Raw genomic sequence first — 23,933 nt, forward strand, 5'->3', positions numbered from 1 at the left:
ACCGGCACACCTCCTCCCCTCCTTCCTCACCGACCTCAGTGCCTGCACAAGGGTTTCACATTCCAACCTCCTCCCCTGCTGCAGGTTTCCCCTCTTAAATCTGTTCTCCACAGGTGTTACCACTGTCGCTGACGGGCTCAGCCTGGGCCAGCGGTGGGTCCCACTCGGAGCCGGGGAAGCTTCTGGCAGCTTCTCACAGGAGCCACCCCTGCGGCCTTCTCCCTGCTACCAAAACCCCACCATACAAACCCAAAACAATAGTTTGGGATAAGGAGAAGAGTATGATGCTGAATGTTTTTCATCCTCACAGAGAAGAAGGGACAAGGGGATGCCTTATGTCCTGGTTTCAGCTGGGATAGAGTTAATTGTCTTCCTAGTAGCTGGACAGCCAGGACAGCTGACGCAAACTGGCCAGAGGGGTATTCCATACCATGTGACATCACACCCAGTATATAAACTGGGGGGAGTGGAGGCGGGGGATCGCTGCTCGGGGACTAACTGGTTGTCGATTGGTGGGTGGTGAGCAATTGCATTGTGCATCACTTGTATATTCCAATCCTTTTATTATTACTATTGTAATTTTATTAGTGTTATCATTATCACTATTAGTTTCTTCTTTTCTGTTCTATTAAACCGTTCTTATCTCAACCCATGAGTTTTACTTCTTTTCCAGATTCTCTCCCCCATCCCACTGGGTGGGGGGGAAGTGAGTGAGCGGCTGTGTGGGGCTCAGTTGCTGGCTGGGGTTAAACCACAACACCTTAGCACCTTACACAAGATTTCACACTATAGTTCCATATTTGGGGAATAAAAATTTTCACATTTTATGTTTTCACTGAATGAAATACAGGTCTGTATTTCACACCGGAGTGAATGTGGGCATTAGTTTAAATGAAAGCTTCTTATTGGCATACTCCATGTGCAACTAGCTTCTTAGAAAGTACACATTGGAGATTTAGTACTTTAAGCCTCTCAATCTTTAGTTCATAAGGAATCAAAATTAAATAATAGGTCACTTAAGAGTCACAGGAACAACTCATAATAAAAGACTTTTATTATATTATTGGCTAAGATAATTTCATCTTTCAAAAATCAGAAAATATACCACCCACAGCTGCTTTCTCCAGCAGCGCTTTGGGAATGTTTAGCTTGATAAATTATATCACACCTCTTATTAGGGTTGAAAACAGCAAAACCATTATCATATAATAACAAGGTAGCTTTGAAGATAAATCATTCCTAATGATTTTCCAATATATGTCACTTCTATGTTTCTAATAGAGAAAAATAACACACTAATATATGTGCCAGTTTTTTGTTTTGCATTTGTAATTAGCATGATAAAGTAGTATGTAATATACCATGATTGTCTAAGGACTTATAGATCAAAAAGTATTCTAGAGGTAATTATTGAGTGTTGGCAACTACTGACTGAATAAGTAATTTATAATCCAATGACTTTGCAGAACTTATGTCTAAAAAAGAAGAGAATATGAACTAAACATAGTACATGCTACTAAAGATCATGGTTTGAGAGTTCTGTTTCTCATGTAACCAAAGGCAGGTCTCATGTGTTTCTCTGCACTCAAACAAAACTTTGGATTATAAAAAGAGAAATTTTAATAAGGGACTTGAAAGTAATACGGTGAAAACACAAAAGGATGAAGCAATCATCACAAGCCAAAATATACTTATAGGAGTCGCCTCTGTAGAAGGAATGACTAGGATTGTTCAGCCTAGGATGAAGGTGATGGAAAGAAGGTGTGACAGAGATCAATAAAATCACTGTCCCTTTCATTTCTGGCCCAGGGGCTTTCTGAGCCACACATCACAGAAGGCTCAGAGAAAATTCTGGGGGGAAAAGTCACTCTTTGCCATCTGATCTTCTCTGACCATTTCCTGCTGGCCACTGTCAGTGATTGGAGGTTGGGGTTGACCATCTGCCCCATATGTGCACTCTTCTACAGATGCTTATTTAAAGACATACAAGCATCAGTATAATGTGTATTAAAAATCACAGCATGAATATAACCTCTAAGTTATGAATCTCAGCTGTGGAGAAATAACATGGCAAGAGAGGCAGTGTATCATATAACTCTAATCCTGCACCTGTAGTGAATTTTTCAATAAATTTTTTTTTACTCTTATCCTCAGGTCCCTCTTAACATTTTATGTACAAAACCCTTTATAAACAATACTTCTATTAATTTAAAAATGTCTAGATTTCCTCTGATGAATTCTGAAGAATAAATATGTAACATTATTTACTACAAATCCATCATTAATTATGTCTTATTCATACCCATCTCCCTCATGGTGACTGGATGAAATAAAGTACTGGGTATATCATAAAGACAATCCATCCCAAAATAATCTACTCATACCAGCAAGAACAGACGGGTGTAAAGAATTATTACTGGTCACACACAGCTTTGTGTGAAATTAACTGACAAGATTAGTATTGCTCATAATGACTAGAGCTGCTCCTGGATTGCTTGCTCATCACCATCTGCCAGGCTGAGGGTGACCAAGGAAAAGCAAAAAGGTAAGAAATTCAGTTTAGGTTTTCTTATAAGTTTAGTTATAGGTACATATAATACACATATGTATTGCCTCATGTAGGCAACAAAACTGAGAAATCACCACTGATCATTCCCAATCACTTCCCTTCCCAAATCAAACAGTATTTTTTTTTTTTTCTGACATCTTTTCTTCTTAATTGGTTCAAGAAAGATGATTCCTGGGATCGTGAAAGACTCTCTAATGCACTGTGTCACCAGTTCCAAACTATCAGGGAAAATATATGTGAACAACTGATATTACAGTAATATTATCAGACCTCCTTCCTTCCCGAGTGTGTTTAAGATTTTTTTTAAAAATTAATTAATGAAGTGGCACAATGTAGAGTATGTAGAGAAATCCCTTTCTTATGCCAAAATCTGTTTTGAAAAAGGACAGTAAAAATGTCATGTTGTCTTATATCTGACAATACTATATCATCTGGAAGAATGTTTTGCAAATGGAGTTAAAAAATAAGAGTAATTTGTTTCCACAGCAGGCAGACATACTTCTTACTCAGAGCTTTAGAATTCCTGGTAAGCGGGTGTTGTACAAAAAGAAGAAAATAGAAGCAATCACAGAAAGGTTAGCTTGAAATGTATGCAGTTTTCTTTTTCAATCATTTGTGTTTAAAGTCAAACTCCATGAAGTGCTTCGGTCTTGAAATCAGAATGACTTGTGGGGCAGTGAGGGTAAAATAAATATGAAAATAATGTGCTCCTAGAAATGACTGTATAATAGATTTCACTGTTAAGAAGTTTGTCTCAATATTCAGACAAAATTTTCTTATCCTTAGTTTCATCCTGTTACTCCTGTTAAGAGTTCAACGTCTATAAGTACAGATTATATTGCTGGTAATAAAATTATTCACCCCTGTAAAAATATATTCCCAATATTTTTCTTCAGGAAGCAATAGTGGATGGTCAAATATTGTTTTAAGATGAAAATTATTAGTAATTTTGTGGGTCATTATTAGTCATTAGTTTGTGGGTATGAAAGTTGGCATCTTTTTTCTAAACAAGAATTTTATATTTCTTTTTAAGAGGTTCATTTTCAACTACATCAGTCACCTTTGACAGCATTTTATAATGAATTGTATTTTTAGCGGAGAAAGAAAAAGTGTGAAAATATTAGAAAGAAATAATTGAATGAGTCCATGCTATTAATAAATTATTAATCAGAAGCTGATGAAATGGCTTTCTGATATAAATCTCCACAGCGGTGCTTTTGTTGAGTAAAGAGCAACTCTGCCTCTTATTACTTTAGGTCTATAAATCTGGTGATGTTGTCCCTATAGTTAGCATAAATCTTCTCTAATGAAGATGGCGAAGTGTCAGGTAACAAGCTCATTTTGCTTCAACGGTCACCTACTAGTCATTTTCCTTATTAGCTATTGCTAGTATTCATGGTGGTGCAAGACATCAACTCTGAGGGCAGTTAAGATGAATGTCCTTCACCTGGTCAAGACGTTTTCCATCAGCTCAGGTTAAGGCTTATTTGCAAAGCGGAGGAAACAAAGGTGCAGCTTTCTGGGACAGCGGAAACCTAGAGCAGAGCTCCCATGCCCATCTCCAGCCCCTGACAGCCACCTCCTCTTGGAACATAGGTCTACCCCATTCCTAACTTCAATTTGAAGCAAAGCGTTTGTTTTCTATTTCTAGTATTCTCATTGCCAGTATGCCCTTGACTAACGCAGACATGCTTCATTTTGCTTTTTTTGTTGTTGTTGTTTAGAACAAACTGAATATCACTTGCTTTTTGTGAGACTGAGAGACTACTCTAAATGTATGCATCCTACCATCTTGGAAATGTTTTCGCATTATACTGCAATAAAGCATTAACTACCGAGTCACTTCAAAAAGGAAAATCTGACTGCAACTTCTATTTCCAAAGTTTAGCCCGTTTCCTACATGGTCATATTATATTATGCCATAGTTGTTTATAGATTAGTTGATGTCTGCAGAGCCCACGAGTATGAGGAAAAATCTCTAGCTATTACTGTAACAGTGTTATCGTTGCAGGGCTTTTTTGCTGGCAAAGGTAGAACATTCTGTAACACCACTGAATAAATTCTGCTATATCATAGTAGCAGGTGTCTTTTGTTAATTATCTATACGGGTTGGCATTTTGCTCCTTTGCCTCATAGCTGATCATTAAATATTGTGAGATTTAATGCATTTGGTTGCACAATAATTATACATTGGAGATATTCTGCTTGTCCTTTTTATAGAACACCTTAGGATGGTAGCATTTTATAGAAAATAAAAGTACTAGATGATAAAGTTAAGTACTATAACTTCAGGCATTTAAATTCCTAATTGTATCCCCAAACCTCACGCTAAGGCTTAAGGTAACTAATGTCCATTGGGATATAAATTTCCAACATTTAATTTCCTTAGGTGCCTAGAGACCTTCTGATCACATCTAAAACTGTTTCAGACCTGTCTACCTTGAGTACTTTGGCAAGACAAGTATGCTAAACACTTATCTACAGAGCTTAAGCAAAACATTCACCAAGAACACTGCAGATTAGGTCACATAGAGAGCAAAATTAAACAACTGATGATAGTGCCTGGAAAGTCTTTCAGCTAACAAGTAAACAGGCAGTGTTTTCAGGATACTGATGATCTTGTTCTTTTCCATTCTCCATCTGTGGAGCCTTAGACTTGATTTTTAATTGAGAAACCCCAAACACTAAGTACTTGTAGCTGCTAGTAACTGGTAATAAGTTGGGTGCTCCTATTTTTCTTTTTCTGTTGAAGTTATTCCACTTACACAGAGTAATTAAATATTGACTCAGCCAAAGACCGTAAGAAACTGATTATATAATCACGCAGAGGTGGAGGGAAACGTAGCTTTCCCTTTCCGACATAAATTAGCAAAATATTAGTGGAAGAATGAACTGGAATCCTGAGTCTTTCCTTGAGGATGAGTGCTCTAATATGAGCAATAAAATCAATCTCTTTGGAAGTTACTTATTTTCTTATGCAAAGTGGAACAATATCAAGAGGACAGATTGAGGGTCCCTCAGCTCACCTTCCTGGTGGAGCCTAATGATTAAAACACTCTTTTGGGAGATACGGCTTCCAATCTGCTTGGAGGGATGAAACATTTAGCACAGGTCTCCCTGGACTGAAAGGAATGACATTAGGTATTTAATTACAAATTTGTGTTTAGACCTAGAGTCTTGAAGGTGGGCTGGTACTTAAGCTGTAGGGAAGTGAAAGATTTATTCCCCTGTCCTTGGCATTGTAAATGATCCTTTAGCCAGTATGCTCCATTTTGTGAACTTAACATGGGGCTATGAATCCCTTCTTCCTTCTCTTTGTAGCTAATCAGTTCAAAATCAAATCTGATTTTTAGACCTGGTCATAAAAGATTTACCCAAGTTCATAGAGCCATTAGAAGATCAGAATACTCGTGGTCCACTCTGATGACTCTTAGGTTACTGTCCTTATGTCAAGGGTATCTTTCTTTTTGCCCTCTCCAAGAAAGAGGATGAAGTAACACAGATATGACAGTCTAGGTAGAAAACTTCTAGAAATTTAAGGAAAAAAGGTTGAGTTCATGATCCATTATTATTTGATTTTGAATAATACAAAGCAATTTTACTCTAACACAGCATGTGTTAATATATTTTCAGCAGTATGAAACTGAAATCCACTTAAAATTATCTTTACTGGTGCAGAATAAGCGAGAGAGGAAAAGAGAGAATGTAGTGCCAATATTTTCTCAAACAGCATAATACTCAATTTATAGTATGACTGAGTTCTTTCATTTAGAAAGGAAACTACTGTCTCTCATAAATAAATTATTAGGAAACCTCTCTTTTATTTCCTACATATCTCTTATAGGTTTGACAAGATGATAGGCTGTTTCCTTTGGTAGCCAGGCATAATGCAAGGCATCTTTTAATTTGTCTTTTATATACAAACTGATTTCCTTCTGTCTAAAAACTATCTCTTTAGATTGCCTAGGACACAAATCTACAGCCACTGAAGAAGTCTGCTTCATTGGTCTGAAGAGTCATGGATTTAAGACAAAGGTTTTTAAGTTCTGTTTCCTTGCTTTCCTTAATTAATTCTGGACTTCAAAATTATCCTGACAAGAGTGGGCTAAATATACCTATTATTGTAAAATAACCAGCCCTGGGTTGCCTAGTCTGAGATTGGAAATTATATTGAATCATTAGGTACAATAGTTCCTTTTATCAGAGAACTTAATGATCATGAAGTTACAGAAATTTATAGATAGGTTTATTGCAAATAGTAAGCTGGGGATGGAGAAAAAAGCAAGGAACAGCTATTTTCAAAGTATTCTTGTCCCTTGCCTTTACTTCCCCCTGCCCATTCCATCTACAAGCCCATTTTTTCCCCAACTACAAGCACATTGCACAACATAAAGTTTATATGTCAGCAATGAACTTTGGGAAAGTACAAAACTCTTGGATAGCCCAAACAGGACTTTTAAAGTATTTTATCTGTGTTGTTTTATACCACATTATTTTTAAAAAGTTATCCAAATGTCTTTTTTTTGTTAAACAAACAATGATTTTGATAGGATTTGTGTCTAAATAATATGGAATCCTCCTCTACAGAAGAAATATTCTGGAGGCTGAAGATAGTTTTCTTTTTGACTGAGCTTGTCAGTTTGCTTTAATTTTGGATTTAAACATATTAATGCAAAGTACATTAGAGCTGCTGTACTTCAAGATTAGGCAGACACTAAAATTAGCTGAAAGTCTCCTTTGAGGCAAAGGTAAACACTAATCAAAAATATTTTTAAATAGTCTTAATAGTAATGGTGCATATTTTTAAGATTGACTGCTTCATGGCTCAAATAACAAAGGAATAAGAAGCTGACAAAGGTAAAAAATCAAAGATATATGGAAATGGGAGTATGACCATCAGTAAAATGGGAGCATGATGAAGACCAGGACCCATAAATGTTATTGAACCTATGAACTCAACAAATCAATATTATTTGAAATACGAAGAATATAGCTCAAAGAAGAAGCTGCACTATACCTAGATCTTGTGATCTCGCCCTATACAATTTTCTATTGTGTATTCTATTATAATTCAGAACATTCTTCTTTTGGTCAGCTTCTGGACCTCTGAGTCTGCACTGAAATTATGTGCTGGTGTAAGGGAGATGAGATATTGGATGAAGGCAAGTATTTGGGGGAAATGAAATACGGTACCTGTACCAATTCTAATCAGAATCAGTTTGACTACCTTGCTTCAGGTAAGGTTTTTTGCCTACTTGCTTTCTTGAATCTTGTTTTATTCCCTTTAGCTAGTGTTAAATTTGTTTCAGAAAAGGAGGAAGAAAAGAAATGTTGCCAGATATTGTCATGGTATAGTTCTCTCAAAATTCAGAATTTTTGTTATATTGGTATTTTGAAATATAATGATGGCCCAAATTAGCATATATTTGTATACTTTCCTAAATACTTGAAATTTATCTCTAAATATTTTTTAAAAGAAGTCATTCAGATCAACAGAAGTATTTGGTTTCAAATTTAAAAATTTTCATTAATGACATATTAAATATAGAGAGGAAGAGTTGTTTTGAAGAAAAAAAAAAAAAAATTGAAGAACAGAATTTGTTCCTCAGCAGAATTTCAATGGAGTTCTCATATTCCTATGTAATGTTTTGATTTTTATGAACTTGTTCCAGATATTTGGCCTGAAGCATTTATAGTAAGTCTTTAAATATTTAGTGTCTTTTTCAAGCCCCAGTTCTTCAAATTTTGTAATCAGATGCAAAATTGAGCTATGGAAGAGAGAAACTTCAAATTCTTACTGTTGTGAAATGAATTTTAGTAGTGTGATCAAATTTCACACCGAAGGACAAAAATCCAGAAGACAAATACAACAGTCTCGTTAATGATCTAGATCGTTTTAGGCCTCGTCTGTTTTTAAATAATCGCATTTTTTGTGGGCCAGCTTTTTATGGGGTCAGAAAAAATGCACAAGACAACTGTTTGCAAGCAGTAGCAGGGTATACTGAGCAACTGCTCCATCTACAAGCAGGGAGACTCTCTCACAGCAAGCTTGGTGGGAAGACACGAGTGGAGGTTTAGCCGGAAGAAAGGAGCAAAAATATCTCCTGCTGAGTTCACCGAGTGAGGCGTGGTGTGTGAAAGGTGTCCTTGTTAACCTTATCTGCAGAACTCTCACTTTGGGAAGCTGCAAGGGGAAAGGTGAGTTGTGAAAATGTTTGAGGTCATTTGAGTTTGGACCTGCCTGAGGTAGAGAAGCTGGAATTTTGTGAGTTGTGGCACTACAGGAGGTGTGTTTGGACGTTGTAGTTTATATCCATGATGAATTTCTTATACAAGAATCCTTAGAGTTGCCTTGAACTTGAAATGAGGATTCTTTTAGAGTTTTATATGTTGAATTTGAAAATAAGTCAGTCTGAAAGGAAATAAATAGCCGATATTACAGGTCTGCTACTTTCAAAACAAATTATTGACAATGAAACTGAACCTGAACGGTGACTAATTCAACTGATCTGCTTTCTAGATGCATCAGCTAAATGTAACTATTATACTTTAAGATTACTTAAAATTATTTTCTTCCCTTGACAATACTATTTACATCTGTATTTATTATCTATAACAACAACTTAAAACTTGCAGTTACATTATTTTTTCTTTTATACATAAAGAAATAGTAAGCAGCAAAAAAAATCTGAGTATAAAAAGCATTTTAAAACACTTCACAGAATGACAGTGTGAGGTACTTACAGGATCAGCTAAATCTGCAGGGGGTAAATTGTCCTTGAAAGACACAAAGGCAGCTTAAAGGGGAATTTATAATCTCTCTCTTGGGTTTGACAATATTAATTTGTCTCAACTATTTTAGAAGTGCCCTGGCCACAGTGACACTTTCCTAGGTGCATTCTAATAAGGTGATACTGTCTCATTAAATGAGATGGCATTCAGCAGAGAACAAGACAATAAGTCAAAAGCAATTGTCATGGAATATAAGGTGATCTGATATTAATAAATGACAGTCGCATGTAGTTTATGAGATCAGAATAATTATTCTGTAAACAAACCACAACACATTGTGTGTAGAGGCAGTGCCATATTTCAAACTGATATATAGAACTGTACAGCATTGTTTTCCTAGCTAGGCTAGTGTTTTTCCACTATCTATGAACTGCTGAGAGGTCATGTCAGTCATCGAATTTCCAGTGTTGTGGGTGTTACGGAGTCATTCTTACCTGTAGGCAAATATTACCAGGCTGGCTATTGTCATATTCTTAGAAGCAATCACTTTAGGAAGCATTGCCATTGTTTTCAAAAGGTGTATATCACTTAAACAGATCTTGGCAGCAAGCAGATTTAACTCTTTCCTTGGGATGCTGGAGGAGAATGATTCGTAGGTAGGTTGAGGGTTTGAGATATTAAGCAGGAAGAAGATCAAGAAAGTGCAGTTTATTATCTCTCCACATGGTAGAAAGAAACAAAAGCAACCACCTGCCACACTTTGCATCAAAGTGAAGGAAGGGATGAGTAGAATAATTTGATGAAAGTTATCTTTGCCCAGCAGTAAGGAAAGTAGCTGCCACATACTGAGAAGAACATTTTTTCTTTTGTTGGCTGCCGTAATGCTAGTGTACAAATCTTCATTTATTAAGGCTTTCTCAAGGCCATTTCTACAGGGTCATTTCAGTCCTAGGATAACTGACACCATTTGATTCCACAGAAAATCATTCATTAGAAAATATCCAAGCTGCTGGGTACATAGATAATCCACATATTTCTTTTAGGAACCCAAGAGTGCTTTCATTGGACTGGCTCAAGACCAATATCTTTCTGGGAAGATTTTTGTATTTATTATGCCACTTTTACTCTAGCATAAAATTGCCAAGTTCAGTGGCAGTAATTCTGACTTAGAGTGTGGTACTGCAAGGAAGAACAGAATTACTCCCAGCTGGATGAAGGAAGTTTTAGAACAGTATTTGAGACAGTAAGGATTTTAAATATTTTAAACTACTAAGGTAATTCAGGGACAAGACTTTTTTTCTGATTTTCTACATTAGATCCTGTTGCCCATGGACAGGTGCTAAAAAGCCCATGAAGTCCTTTATGTATCACTGAACCGGACCTGTCCTCTGCAAGAGCTGCAAAGCATCCTGTGTGCTAGATTACTGACTCCCATCATCCCAGGTACAGAAAGCTTTGCATGCACTGTGCTTGTAAGATGCCAAACACATATAAATTATGGTAATAATATATTTCAGTCCACTGTGACCCAAGATATTGAGACTTTTATTTTACTGGGAAAAGTTGACAATGGCCAATGATAGTGAATGACAGTAGACTGACTAGAACAGTATTAGAATTGATCTACCAATGTCAAGGTGGTTCATTCTATTTCAGGTACAGGTTCGGGGTAGCAGCAGTTCATGCAGGGAATAAAAGAATTTGTATCTCCTATATAGTTGCAGGAAGTTCAGGACACCTGCAGCAGGCAGAGATACAGATATGGAGTTCACAGACGTGTCCTTACTCCACTTGAAAGGAACAAACCAGGATCAACTACCATTTTGGTCTCGTCTCTTCCCCAGTCACTTTTCAAATGCTCCTACTTGAAAACTGCCGGTGATCTGAATTATGGCAGTATAGTCTGTGAAGAAAGAATTTCTTTTAGGAAATCAAAATCACTTTGGACTTCTGGGTCAAAAGCCAAGTGTTATTTCCATTGGAAAAGTTATCAGAAGTTCACATACTGCTTGCAGTATCAGTGGTATCAGTGTCAGAGACCTCTCACCAAGAAGCCAGATTCACTCTGCACTAACCTGAAATTCCAAACAATTTCAGTCTTTGTGGTATAAACACAATTTATTTCTGTATAAGGTATGAATAAGTTATTAATTTTAAGGGAAAGCGTGATCTTTATTAAAGCACTTTGCCATAGTAACTCCTATTTTAGCTTTAGTAGTTGTGATTGAATTAAACCCCTCCTTTCAAGACACATTTTGTTTTGATTTCCAGATTTTTTTCTAACCGAGATTGCTTTATATACTTTCAGAAAGTTGTTCCTTCTTTACAGTCTGAACATGCCTTTTATCTTGATAGGATGTATTCATGATGAGCGCTGAGGGAGCTGGCCAATATCACTGCTAGGCCACTCAATTATCTTTGAAAGTTCATGGGAGTCGAAGGAGGTTCCTGAGGACTCGAAGACCTATTATCTTCAAGAAGGGCAAGAAAGAAGATCGATGGAACTACAGGCTGGTCAGCCTCACCTTGATCCCTTGGGACGTGATGGGGTAAATAATCCTGGAAGCCATTTCCAGACCTGTTAAGAAGGTGTGGTCATCAAGTCACCAGGAAGGTGACTGAGTAGTCAGCATGGACTGACTGGGAAGGCAAGTCAGGCCTGAGCAACCTGATAGGTCAGTCACTGCTGGTGTGCCCCAGGGGCTCATACTGGGGCAAGTACTGTTTAATCTCTTCATTAATGACCTGGACCATGGGACAGACTGCACTCTCAGCAAGTGTGATGATACAGACTTGGGAGGGGCGGCTGATAGACCGGATGGTTGTGCTGCCTTTCAGAGGGACTTCAACAGGCTGGAGAGATGGGCTGACAGGAATCTGATGAAGGTCAACAAAGCAAAAGGCCAAGTCCTGCACCCGAGTAGGAATAGCCTTGTGCATCAGTACACACAGTAGAGGCCAACCAGCTGGAAAGCAGCTTTACAGAAAAGAACCTGGGAGTCCTTGTGGACAACAAGCTGGTCAGAAGCCAGCAACGTGCCCTCATGGAAAAGGCAGCCTCACCCTAATGGGCTGCATTAGGAAGGGTGTCACCAGCAGGTTGAGGGAGGTGACCCTCCTCTCTACTCAGCACCAGTAAGACATATCTGCAGTGCTGGCTCCAACTCTGGGGAAACCAGTACAAGAGTCATGGACATACTGGAACAAGTTCAGTGACAATTAGGGGCTTGGAGCATCTGCCATACAAAGTGCAGCTGAGAGACCTTACGTTGTTCAATCTGGAGAAGCGAATGCTTGGGGAGATCTTATCCATGTCTATAAATACCTGGTGGGGGACTAAAGAAGATGGAGACAGACCGCTCTTGGTGGTGCCCACTGAGGCAACAGGCACAAACTTAAACAGAGGAAATACCACTTAAACATCAGAAAAAGACTTACTTTTTTTTTTTTTTTTTTTTATGGTGTTGGTGGTCAAACACTGGCACAAGTTGCCCAGAGAGGTTGTGGAGTCTCCAGCCTTGGAGATATTAAAAATCCCACTGGACACCACCCTTAGCAACCTGCTCTAGCTGGCCCTGCTGTGAGCAGGGGAGTTGGACTAGATGATCTCCAGAGGGGCCTTCCAGCCTCAGCAATTCTATGATTCTCTGGTTCAGTCACTTTTAACAGCCATTGTTACAGCCTTGTCTACTAAATTGTACTTGGGCTTTAAGTTTCTACTTTTCAAATTCTACTTTTATATGATAAAGTCATCCTCATTCTTTTTCAAGGGAAGCCTGACTAAAGTTGTTATTTTCCATATAAATAGCAAAATGTAACCTCACTGCCCAGTAATGCAAGTATAAGTTCTGTTGCTGTTTGTAAGCAATAGGAATATTTTAACAAGAATAAGGAAAACATTTGAAAATGAAAAATTTGAACAACAAATTTCATTTTTTTCTGTTTCTAAATTTATCTCAGCTAATTCTTATTTAAATAAGCTAGAGTCATATTTGTTATAGAATGGAAACAAAAGCAAGTATTTGTTGTGGTTGAAAAAATTATATATTTATGCCACCAGTATGTGATGCTGGAACTGACAGGCAAATAGCAACCAGTGAGACTCCATTCTTACATAACAAACATGACATTGCCATTGATTTTTCAAATTGATTTTTGTGAATTGCAAAATTGATTTTTGTGAATAGAAAAAAATACACTAACTACAAAATGCCTTGCACATTGATATGGCTAGAAATGACTAGTAGCAGAGTAAAAAAAGAAGAGAAATAACGATCTGGAAGAGAAACTGCATTTCTTTTCTCTAAAGAGCCTGTTGCCACAGGCTACCTCTTGTCCAGCCATTTCTGGCTTCAGTTATCAAGAGCTTTTAGCTCTGGAACATCAAAATCTCCAGAATGTGCATTTTCCACTTGCTCCTAGTAGGTACACACATAATACAGGTCTTTAAAAATATGCCTATGTGACCATGGGTTACCTTTGTTTGATGCTTTTCAGACTGTCTTTACTTGTTTTTCCAGTATGTCTGGGTGAGAGGATGCAAACCAGCTATAAACCATCAGCTGGAAGCAGATGTGTTTGTGGCCACACTGTCAGACTCAATAACACAGTAATGCAGCTGCATGGCTTCTGATTCAAGACCTGTCAACTGAGGTCCTGCACAACTGCATATCTGACACGTACCTGGCCATCTAGGTACATCTTTCTGCAAAAGACCAGGTAGATCTACTGCTCCCTAGGCACGTACAGGCGGTAAAGGACAAATGAGCGATGTGATAGAGCATACAATTGCTGCGCAACAGCAATGTCTAGGGAAACAAGACTTGATTGTGTTTGCAAAATCCAGTGAACTGTAATACAGCCGGAAGCACTCACATGGAAACACCAAAGAGCTGCTGCAAAATAGCGCCATTTATTTTTGAATCTTTCAGATTGTGCCCTCCTGCGATATAGCTAGGATGGGAGACGAAACTCCCCGCAGCGGTTTGTTTATGTCTAGCAGATCTCTTACCACGCCTGGTGGATAGCAGGAGGTGAGAGAGGGCAGAGTCTTTGGTCCTGGAGAGGATGGCTGCATTGTAAGTCAGTTAAGGAAAGAGTTTCTGCTGATGCATGTTCCCTGTGAGCATGAGTACCTGAGGAAAACGAGCAGATCAGATTAAAGCTGGCAGCTATAGGAAAGGAGCTCATGCATGAAGTGATAAGCCATCCCCTTTCCCACCACAAAAAAACCACAGTAAGTGAGTTGAGAAAGGTAAATTTAGACAACTAAATCACTACGTGACCCTTCCCCAAAGCGTATGGCTTGGCTCAAGTCACAGTGAGACTGTTGCTCCTAGGAAAGCACGGTTACAACCAACGGCCAGGCTGTTCAGAAAGCATGGAAGCGACGGTGCTACAGACACACAGTTTTCAAAATTAAGGGGCAAGCACGGATTAAAAGATCTCTACAGAAAGGTAGTAATTAAATGAGCAAATTAATCATTCAGAAAAGTCGACATTTAAATGCAAAGGTTTTTATCTTTTTGTGTGCTTTTTTTCAGTTTATTCAAATATCAGTACCTTGGTGGTTTGGAGAATTTTTAAATGACCCACACGGTCTGTAAATGTCAGATTAGTACGTTTATGCCACAGGTGATTGTTGTGATTCAAGCTGAAATACATCTCTCCGGAAACGCCAGAAACCCTCCAGCTTTAACTCTCTTATTGTTACTAGCCTGTTACCCAAAATAGCTTTACCACTCTTCTGGGAGCACAAAGAAATAGAAAACAATATGCATGTTTTATTTGATAAGTAAATTGTCATAAACTATAGAACAACTCTGAGCACCATGATAAATCAGTAGATAATGGGTTTCTGTATTTATTAACATGATAAAATAGACTAACATATTTGGCTCTAAATGGCCACCTAATTTCGTGAAATTGAATACAACTGCCCTGTACATAATATCACAACTGAACAGTGATAAACATGCCTAATTCACAAATTCTCTGTGAATGTTGGGGATGACAGAACCCCAAATGCTTCAGATGTCTGTTTCCAGAGCTAGAAGCCAAACCTGGTTTTAAAAACTCCCATAGCTCTAAGTCTTGAATTTGCATGTTTATTGCCCTGAGTTAATCTGGGAACCCGTCTGAATTTTCTGCTAATGAGTAAGAGGACTATATTTTGGCTGTTTGGGGGCAGCAAGGAGCATTAACATTTCTTACTTCTCTTGAACTTTCTGCCCTTCTGGAAAAGAAGTGAGAGACACTACTGAGGCGTGACCATTCAATCCCAGCATATGTTAGCTTCAATTTGACCCCTGCTGGCTGATCAAGAATGGCAGAGAACTTCTGCCTCCACAAATAACTAACTATACATTACAGAGTCAGAAATATGTTTCCAGTCAGGGACCGTTATATTTTAGAAAGAGAGTCATGCAAGCATTAACAGCTGTGCGTGCACTTTCAGCGCACACCCATCTCTCAGGCTTCCTCTATTCCCTTTCCCTCAATTGCTCAAACATCCCTTGACTAGAATCCATTTTTATTTGGAATGAGAAGAACTTGAAAGAAGTGAAGGACAGATAGCAGGCCAGAGGCAGGATGCCCAGAAACAGAGTCAAAATATTACAGGGTATTTCATCACTGGTGAGAACACTTTATTATTGAAGAAAGTATATGTAAATACTGGATTGATTTTCTGACAGTACAGAACAGACCTGGCTTTGGCCTCATTAAAAAAGAGAAAAATATCTTAAATACCACTGTGGAACAATTGATGCTTGTTATCTGACAGCACAAAAAGCAGTTAAAAGAATGCCTGTGAAACTGAGCGGCATCATTAGGTACAATGATGAGATACATATGTTTAGACAAGCCTCTCAGAAACCACTGGTTTTTGGAAAGTATTTTCTGTCTATTAGTGATGCCAGAGTAAAACATTCTGCTCATGCTTTCTTCTATTTCAGTCCACAGGAAGTGTTTCCATTTGAAGCAAGGTGAGTATATTTTTTGAAGACTCTGAATCATTTGGACAGCATGTAGGTACTAGATTGGTTGAGAAATTAAAAAAAAAAAACAAAACCTTGAAAGAACATTGAGGTATAATAAGGAATGTTCTTGAGGTGTTATATAATGGAAATAAATGTTCCAAAAAAAGAAGAATGTTTGTTTAAGCTCACCACTCGTCAGCATTAACCAATAGATACAACAAAATGGTATTTAACACTGTCCATTTATTCTCTGTGTGCAAGGAATGACCCCATCTGAGGTAACTACCTGCAGTCACTGCCTCTTTAACAGAGGTCATTATATAAAGAGAGGCTACGGCTGGAACAGCATGAGTTGCACAGGGAGAAAAGAATACTGGCATAAGAAAATAACAGGAGATAGCCATGCCCTCAGATGAAGGATCCATCTGTTCTATTTTCCTGCCTCTGACAGTGCCCTGCTTCTGACAGTGAACACCTGGAAAAGAGGTTAAAGAAAGGATAAGCGTACAGTGACACAGCATTTGATACAGTGACAGTGGTCACAGAAGTGCTGGAGAGCTGGCCAGATAAGGAAGGCTGAAATACATTAGATGGCACTTAAGCATGGCTATCTCGTATTTATGCAGCACTAGCATCCTCAAAATCCTCATTTACCTTTTGCTTAACCCCGTAGGCATACAGCCTTACTCTTCAGTGGTTCTAGTGACCAGTTATAGATGTAAAACCAATAGGACTGTATCAAGAATACAGTTTCCAGAAACACCTACCACATGTGTCCCATTGGGGCACTGCTCTGTCGTGAGGAGGCATGGGCCATTTAGGATTGAAATGCTACAGGCAGTGCTAACAGCTTAGTCTTATGACAGTGAAATTGTACTCCATTAAACCAATCTGCATTTTCCTGAAAGCAGAGTAAATAGGATTTCAAACCAGATACTGTAAACTTGCATACTTTCCCAGTGTATGGATGTTATTACTTTATTTTCTCTGTAATTCATTTCTTGAAAAAGAAAAGTAAAGAAGAAATGTTCCTATTAGGTTATTTTGAGGTATTTTTTTCCTGTGAATGCCTGATTTTATTTGGTCTCATCTTTATTGCCATAACTGAGTTCACCAGAACACACTGAACTGATACTTCCTTAAATGAGACTGTCTGCATCATTAGCAGTAATATCTTAAACTGAGACACCCTAAGCTGCGTGGGTCCTTAACTAAATGTCTTGCCACAAGAGGCTTTCATTAGTATTCTATATTTCAAAAGCTCTTAATGAGGCCTCTTCGGCAGAAGGTGTCCTTAAAATTGTATCCTTGATAAACATCTTCTTAATGTTAATTACATTAGGAGACAGAGCAGGAGAATGAAAAGAAATGTCTAAAATGGCAAGGATGAAAATTATGTACTAAGCATGTTCCAAATCATGTAAAACAATTAACGTTTACTGAGCATTTATGACCGACATTCTGTCTTTAGCCTAGTCATTAAAGACACCGTTTCTGATGAAAAAGAGTGCAGTGTTTCAGCCCAGCAGATCCAGTAGTACTATTGAAATGTAGGCATGAAGTTTCTGCCTTAGATGTATTTGAACACTAAATGACTTCTTCCATTGCATGAGTTAGAAAAGTGTCATTTCTTTCATGCATCAGAAGACCTGCTTTCCAGATAATTTGGCTTAAGAATTTAAACAGAGCTACTAAGAATGGAAAAGTTTATTATAGTCAACAAAACAGTTTTTTATGGAGGAAAAGAGTTAAGTATTAAAATTAGTTGAATTTTACAGTGTTTGTGCTTTGGATTTTACTGTCTAGTTTGTAATACCCTATTCAACACACAAGAGAAGCATTTAAACTTAAGGGACCGAAGCAAGAATATAAACCACAACTGCAACACAAGTCTAAAATGTCCTTTGAAAGACTAGAAGGAAAATATTATGGTTTGAACAGAATATACAGAAATGTAAAATGCATGAACACCATAATAAATGGCTGGAAAGGGAATATATGAATTAGATTCCTCTGAAGATGATGCATTTACAGTGTCATTACTGAGCTTAGCTGCTTAAATTGGCACTGAGGTGATGCCTGGATGTGTAATTCATTTTGTGGTTTTAGGCACCTCAATTTAAGTTTACCATGCATGAAGATAAAATTTTATCTTTCTCTGCCAATAAAGTTCATCTGGAATGAATCCTTGACTGACAGTAGGCAGCATTCTATCTCCAGTCTCTTTAAAGTATTATTCTAGGAAACAGCAACTTTGATTCCATCCAGAACACTTGATAAATCCCTACTAGTGGCTACTATGCAGGATAAATTAACCAATGCCTCATTTACCCATATTTATTCTTACCCTTCTATGCAGTTTTAGGACAGATAACTTCCTGATCTGGAGACAAAAATACTGCCTTGTACAAATGTGGTGAGTACAGACATTCAGTAAGCAGGCTTTTACTTTATGTTCGAAGTTGCTCTAAAGGAGGACTGGCAATGTTCAATGTGAGATCAGGCACAGGAATGAGGTTAATACGGCACTCCAATAATTTTTCTTTAGCTTCAGAATTCTCCTTCAGAAAGAGTGACCACTTTTTGTATGCTTTGAAACTGGAAACCCGGGCTTAACATCGGGTTGGGACTAGATTTATTGCTAAGTAACAAGCAAATACAATGAGCTATGGAAGAGGTGATTATAATAAATGAAAGGAAAGATAAACCTATGGTGATTCATGCAAGCCAAAAGGTTTTTCTGGAGCTGTGGCAAACAGCTCACCAGTGCTCTAAATAATACTGCTTTTTTCTGATGAGAGAAAAAGAGCAAAAGAGAAGGCAGTAATAATAGCTTTATTTCACTTTCATTACCATTATGTTGCAAGGGGTGTTCCTGTCACTTCCATAATATGCCTCAGTAATTCAGTGGAGGAGAAAAAAAAAAAAAAAATACTAGGAATTTTTATGCAATCACCAAATAATGAAGGTGACCCAATTTTTTATTCAAGGAAAAACTGTACTAACACCATCAAAAAAATGAAAACCAAAGCACGTTACTTATCCAGTTCCTTTTGCAGGACTGTGTGAATTTCTCAGAAACAGAAAGAAGTGTTATTTTTGCATATTTCCTTGACGAGATTCCCTCTTTTCCCAACGTTTGTGGTCTTGTAAAGCCTCTTACAATTAATGCAAGAGGACACATATGTTTACACATGTATAAACATGTTTATTTATGCCTGACTATGCTTAAAGCATAAATATTTCTTTTTAAGTAATACACCAGGAAAAGAGAGGAATAAGCAATAAAAATAGCTTGGATTTTAATGTAATTGTGTTCTTATTTCTGTGATATCAATATGCATATATTTTCAATTTGCAGTTGGCAATTGCAAGGATGTAGAAGCTATCTGAAAACCAGCAGGAAGCACAACTATGAAAAGAAGAATAGGGCAATGGTAAATAACATGATTCATTCTGTAACACAGTATATGCTGACAATTCAACTTTATGTATATATTTTAAGATGGTTTCTGTGGTATAAACAATTATCCCGGATGGATTTAGAAATTTATTAATTGCGAAATACTTCAAGAAAATCTAGTAGTATGAAGATGTTGGAGCAGATTATACTACTTGTGGGTGGAATGTGCTTGACAGTTTTAAAAAGGATAAGGCATTACGAACACTTGGCAGAAGTTTTGAAGCTGTTTTCAGCTAGTAATAACAGAGATGAGGAGAAGAATATCAGTATTTGGTGTTTTGTGAGCATTTTCCTGCAGCATCATCCAGCCCCAGAGTATTCTGGTCTTTGACAATTTTGATGTCACAATTCCTTTCCAGTTGAAGGAAAAGCCCACCCAAAAGTGACCAGATAAAGGTATTGGCAAGATACAACCATACCTAGGGCTCCTGGTATATTATAGTATATTAAGAGCTCAAGCCTTTAGTTTAAAAGAAAAATTACTGCTTTACAGATTTTGCAATAAAGTATGAAAATTCAACCCAACTGTATCTTGTGCAGCACAATCTGTCTGAATTTGCAGACAGTATAATTACTGCTGAGAGGTAGCAGCAGCACCGGCTGTTTCTCATAATGTGCCACTGCAAAGGTTCAAAGCTTTGAGAGGCTCCTCAGTGTCAAAGTAGCAACACGTGCCTGACTATGGAAGAGTGTCTGAAAGAGAACAGTGCTGCAGATCCACTTGGCTTTATTTAAGTAATAGTTTTAAGCACACAGAGGCCTTGCTGACATTCCTGTCTCTCTGAGGAGCGCTTACCTAAAATAGGGAAGAGAAGACATTTATTCTGTTATTCTCCACCTCTCAGCAAAGGGTGAGAGGGGGATGTAGCTACCACATGTCCAAGCTGAGAGCGTGAGCCTCAGAGGAAACCCTCACAGTGCCATGTTTATGGTCAAAGACTGAACTAGCCCTCCTCTCTCCTGAATCCTTTACGAAAGAAACTCTGGAGACATTCACAGAACAAAAAAATGCTTGTAGAAGAGAAGCTGATGGGTCAGGTGTCCCTAACCCCTCTATTCCCTACTGCTTCTCTGCTGTCCCTCAACACCACCTATTCAATAGCATTTACCCTCACACAATGATTTAAACGATCAGATTGTTGCCTTTTGCTTTGTTTCTTATAGATGAGGTGGCAATGGACAGAGTTCCAGTGTAAAAGTCCATTGATTTTACAGTAACGAAGATTGTTAAAGTCGTTCAAACACTGCATTCATAACCACGGTACTCAAGAGAGTTACATTCAATTCTGCAAGACACGGCTAATGAAGACAGTGTATTCTGGGAGTCAACACAAGTGCTCGTTTGCTTTTCAAGGTTCAGAGTTGTGAATGGACAGAGACACCAGTAAAGGGTCATTATCTGAAAACTGCCTACAGTTTTGGGTGAGTTTTGCTGAAGTTCAGTCCATAAGGAAGAGCCAAAGTGCAAGTTCTGAACTGTAGGAGAATTTGGCAGTACAACTGGGTCAGGCCAATTGATAGCACAGCAGCTGTGCAAGAAGTCTTTTACTCTCAGCATATGAATCAAGAAAGCCATTTAATCTACCAAGCACTTTATATAACAACTTGAAAGCCTTCAAAAAAAACTGTAAATCTTTCTTTTTCTTTAAAGACTGCCAAGTCTGCCTCTTTGCTGCTGAAGCAAATGTAGGCTGAGCAGTTAAATTTGGGGGGGGGGGGGGGGGGGGGGGTGATATCTGGAAAAGGATCTGGAAATAAAAATGCAATGCTTTGTTTGGGATAGATTTAAGTATTTCAGGTATAAATTAAAGAAATGAAAATTTTTTACCAGACATAAGACAAAGATGGCTGGAAAGCCATTTCAGGGACTCTGAATCCTAGGTTTCGTTTTCTAGTTTCATAGTTGATGTTCTAAGAGAAACACAAGCCTGTGTAATGCTCATATCCATGACGGTGTACAAACAAGCCCTAATTTATATACAGAAAACTGAACAGAATGCATACTAAGCCTTTCATTAGCTTTTCCATTCCTTTATGGCCATGAGAGTTCAGTTCTCTAAAGACATACTATCTAGTTTCTTAGGAGTTGGAGCTAAGGGATAGGATCTATTTGTCTTAACACAGATGGCTACACCCACTGGGTACATGCGGAACATCTACAAGGAGCTGACAGCTAGGACCTGGATTTAGGGAGTTCTGCACCTCTGGTGTGGTAGCTGTAAGACACCACCACCTGAAATTATATTATATACATATGTTTAAAACATTGACACCCTGCCCCTTGACATCCTGCCCCTTGACCAACATCGACATGTAGGCAGGATGCTGCCCACATCATCCAAAACGAGGAGTAGGGCACGCTACTGCCAGGTAAGGTATGATTCTCTCACATCACACTACTACTGGTGGAGCCAGGGTGGCACAACTCTTACCTGCATTCAAAAGGCATTTGTGCAATTGGCTGTGGCTGCCAGATGACCTGGACCTTAAGTGTCCCTGACAGTCCAGGCATCACTTACGATCCTGTGTTTGCTATCAGTGATCAGGTGAGTCACCCTGTGGGTGCATTGTTGCTCATCTTAGTGCCTTAATAAAGTTTGACTTATAATGTGTTGTCAGACTACATTACCATTCAAACCACATCACCCTGCCTATGGTATTGCTCGTGAACCCACACGCAACCTCAATATGATGAATGTTCCTCTGGTATGACCAAACAAGAAGCTAAGGCTCGATCCTACTGTGCAACAGTCAAGAGGGGTTGAGAATTTTCATGTAAGAGGAATGTGAGTACAACCAACCTCTCTCGCTGTCTAAAGACTGCAGGAATTCTGACCAGCTCTGCAGGGTCAAGCACCCACGCTACGATCCTCAGAACAGGATCTTTACATCCTTCAGCCTGCTACCTTAACTTTACTCCCTACTATTTAATGTTACAGGGAGATTTTTTTTAAGAAGCTTTTCATATGCACCTTTACAAAATCTTAGCTGGCTATTGCCCCATTCATGGGCTGTGCCATTCATTGATTTATAATGAGAAAACAGGAATTACCCTTTGAATTACTTCTGAAAGAACACTCCTTCCTCTGACTACAAAAGAAATTTAAGAAAACTAACTGGTGAATTAATTCTTAAAAATCAGCCAAATCTGGAACCATATGAGCCTAGAAATTTTGCCACCATAAATATCATAAGACCCCGGAACTATTAACTTCCTGGAGTTTACTTTAGATGTAACAGTAAGTTACTTGACCAAAACCTTTCGTCTGGTTCAGAAACACACACAGTGTCTTTTTGTCCCTGCTTTCTAATTTCATGTGTGCCCCCATGCCTCAAGCCACGTTTAGCAATAGCATACAGTCAGGTTTGAAGCCTCTGTGAGTTTCCAGCCAATCTGAAGCAGAAAGTGCTCCAAAATTCATGGGATATTAATCTCGTAAGATGACATTGCAATATTAAAGTTTCTTAGCTTTTTTTTTCCTAGGCTCCTGAGAACTGAAGTGTTACTGTATGAACTTGCAGAGTACTAAAAAGTCACAGCTGTAACTGGATTTTATTAAGAAGTTTTATATTTGCAAAATGAGTAATTCTTGTAAGTGCCATATTTTCATGTGACTAACCTACAGGTTATCTGTCAAAAAGAATTTAATTCGGCAGTATTGAAGGTTATACATATGGATGGGTAATACAAGGCAAATTTTATTGAACAGAGCATTTTCCCTGACATAAAGCAGAGTTCATTCCTCTCTCCTTCCCTGGCACAGAGCAGAGTCCCTTGCCTCTCTGCAGCACAAGTGAAGCTAATGGCAATGGACACGTTTTCACTCAGTGTGGGTATTTGAGAATATGGTTCATCAGTGCTCTTTTCAAGGACCACTACTTGTAAAGGGGCTGAGGCTACATGATGGATGGATTCTGCGTGTGAAAATATGGTTTAGCCTTAACACTTTATTTCTCATATATTTCCTGAAAAATACTCTACTCTTTAGTGAATCACTCACTCCCTGAGTTTCAGAAGATCTACCCTGTTTCATTGTCAGAAATGGTCTGTATCAATTCAATTCAATTTAGACAGTTCCTTTCCCAAGATGATTACAATCTAAAATGCGGGCACATGAAATGCAGGGCAAAGTGGGTGAAAGTGATCAGGATAGCATACTTTGTTGCTAATATTTACGTTAGAATCTAG

The 23,933-nt window shown here is 38.2% G+C and overlaps 1 long non-coding RNA gene across 4 annotated transcripts in view; it reads left to right on the forward strand.

Annotated features, from left to right (window-relative positions):
• The first annotated feature begins 2,403 nt into the window (after positions 1 to 2,403).
• The window catches only part of LOC115342114, a 32,371-nt gene continuing 10,841 nt past the window's right edge, over positions 2,404 to 23,933 (forward strand). Inside the window, exons 1-6 of one of the 4 annotated variants that reach the window (XR_003923644.1) lie at positions 2,404 to 2,545; positions 6,528 to 6,604; positions 10,618 to 10,744; positions 11,657 to 16,287; positions 19,643 to 19,718; positions 20,909 to 21,161. This is a non-coding gene — a long non-coding RNA (uncharacterized LOC115342114). Of the gene's footprint in view, positions 2,546 to 6,527; positions 6,605 to 10,617; positions 10,745 to 11,656; positions 16,288 to 19,642; positions 19,719 to 20,908; positions 21,162 to 23,933 lie in introns of those variants that run through there. The other 3 variants (XR_003923642.1, XR_003923643.1, XR_003923645.1) reach the window with 3 other exon arrangements.

The sequence above is a fragment of the Aquila chrysaetos genome, chromosome 5, assembly GCF_900496995.4.
Source record: "Aquila chrysaetos chrysaetos chromosome 5, bAquChr1.4, whole genome shotgun sequence".
NCBI lineage: Eukaryota > Metazoa > Chordata > Aves > Accipitriformes > Accipitridae > Aquila > Aquila chrysaetos.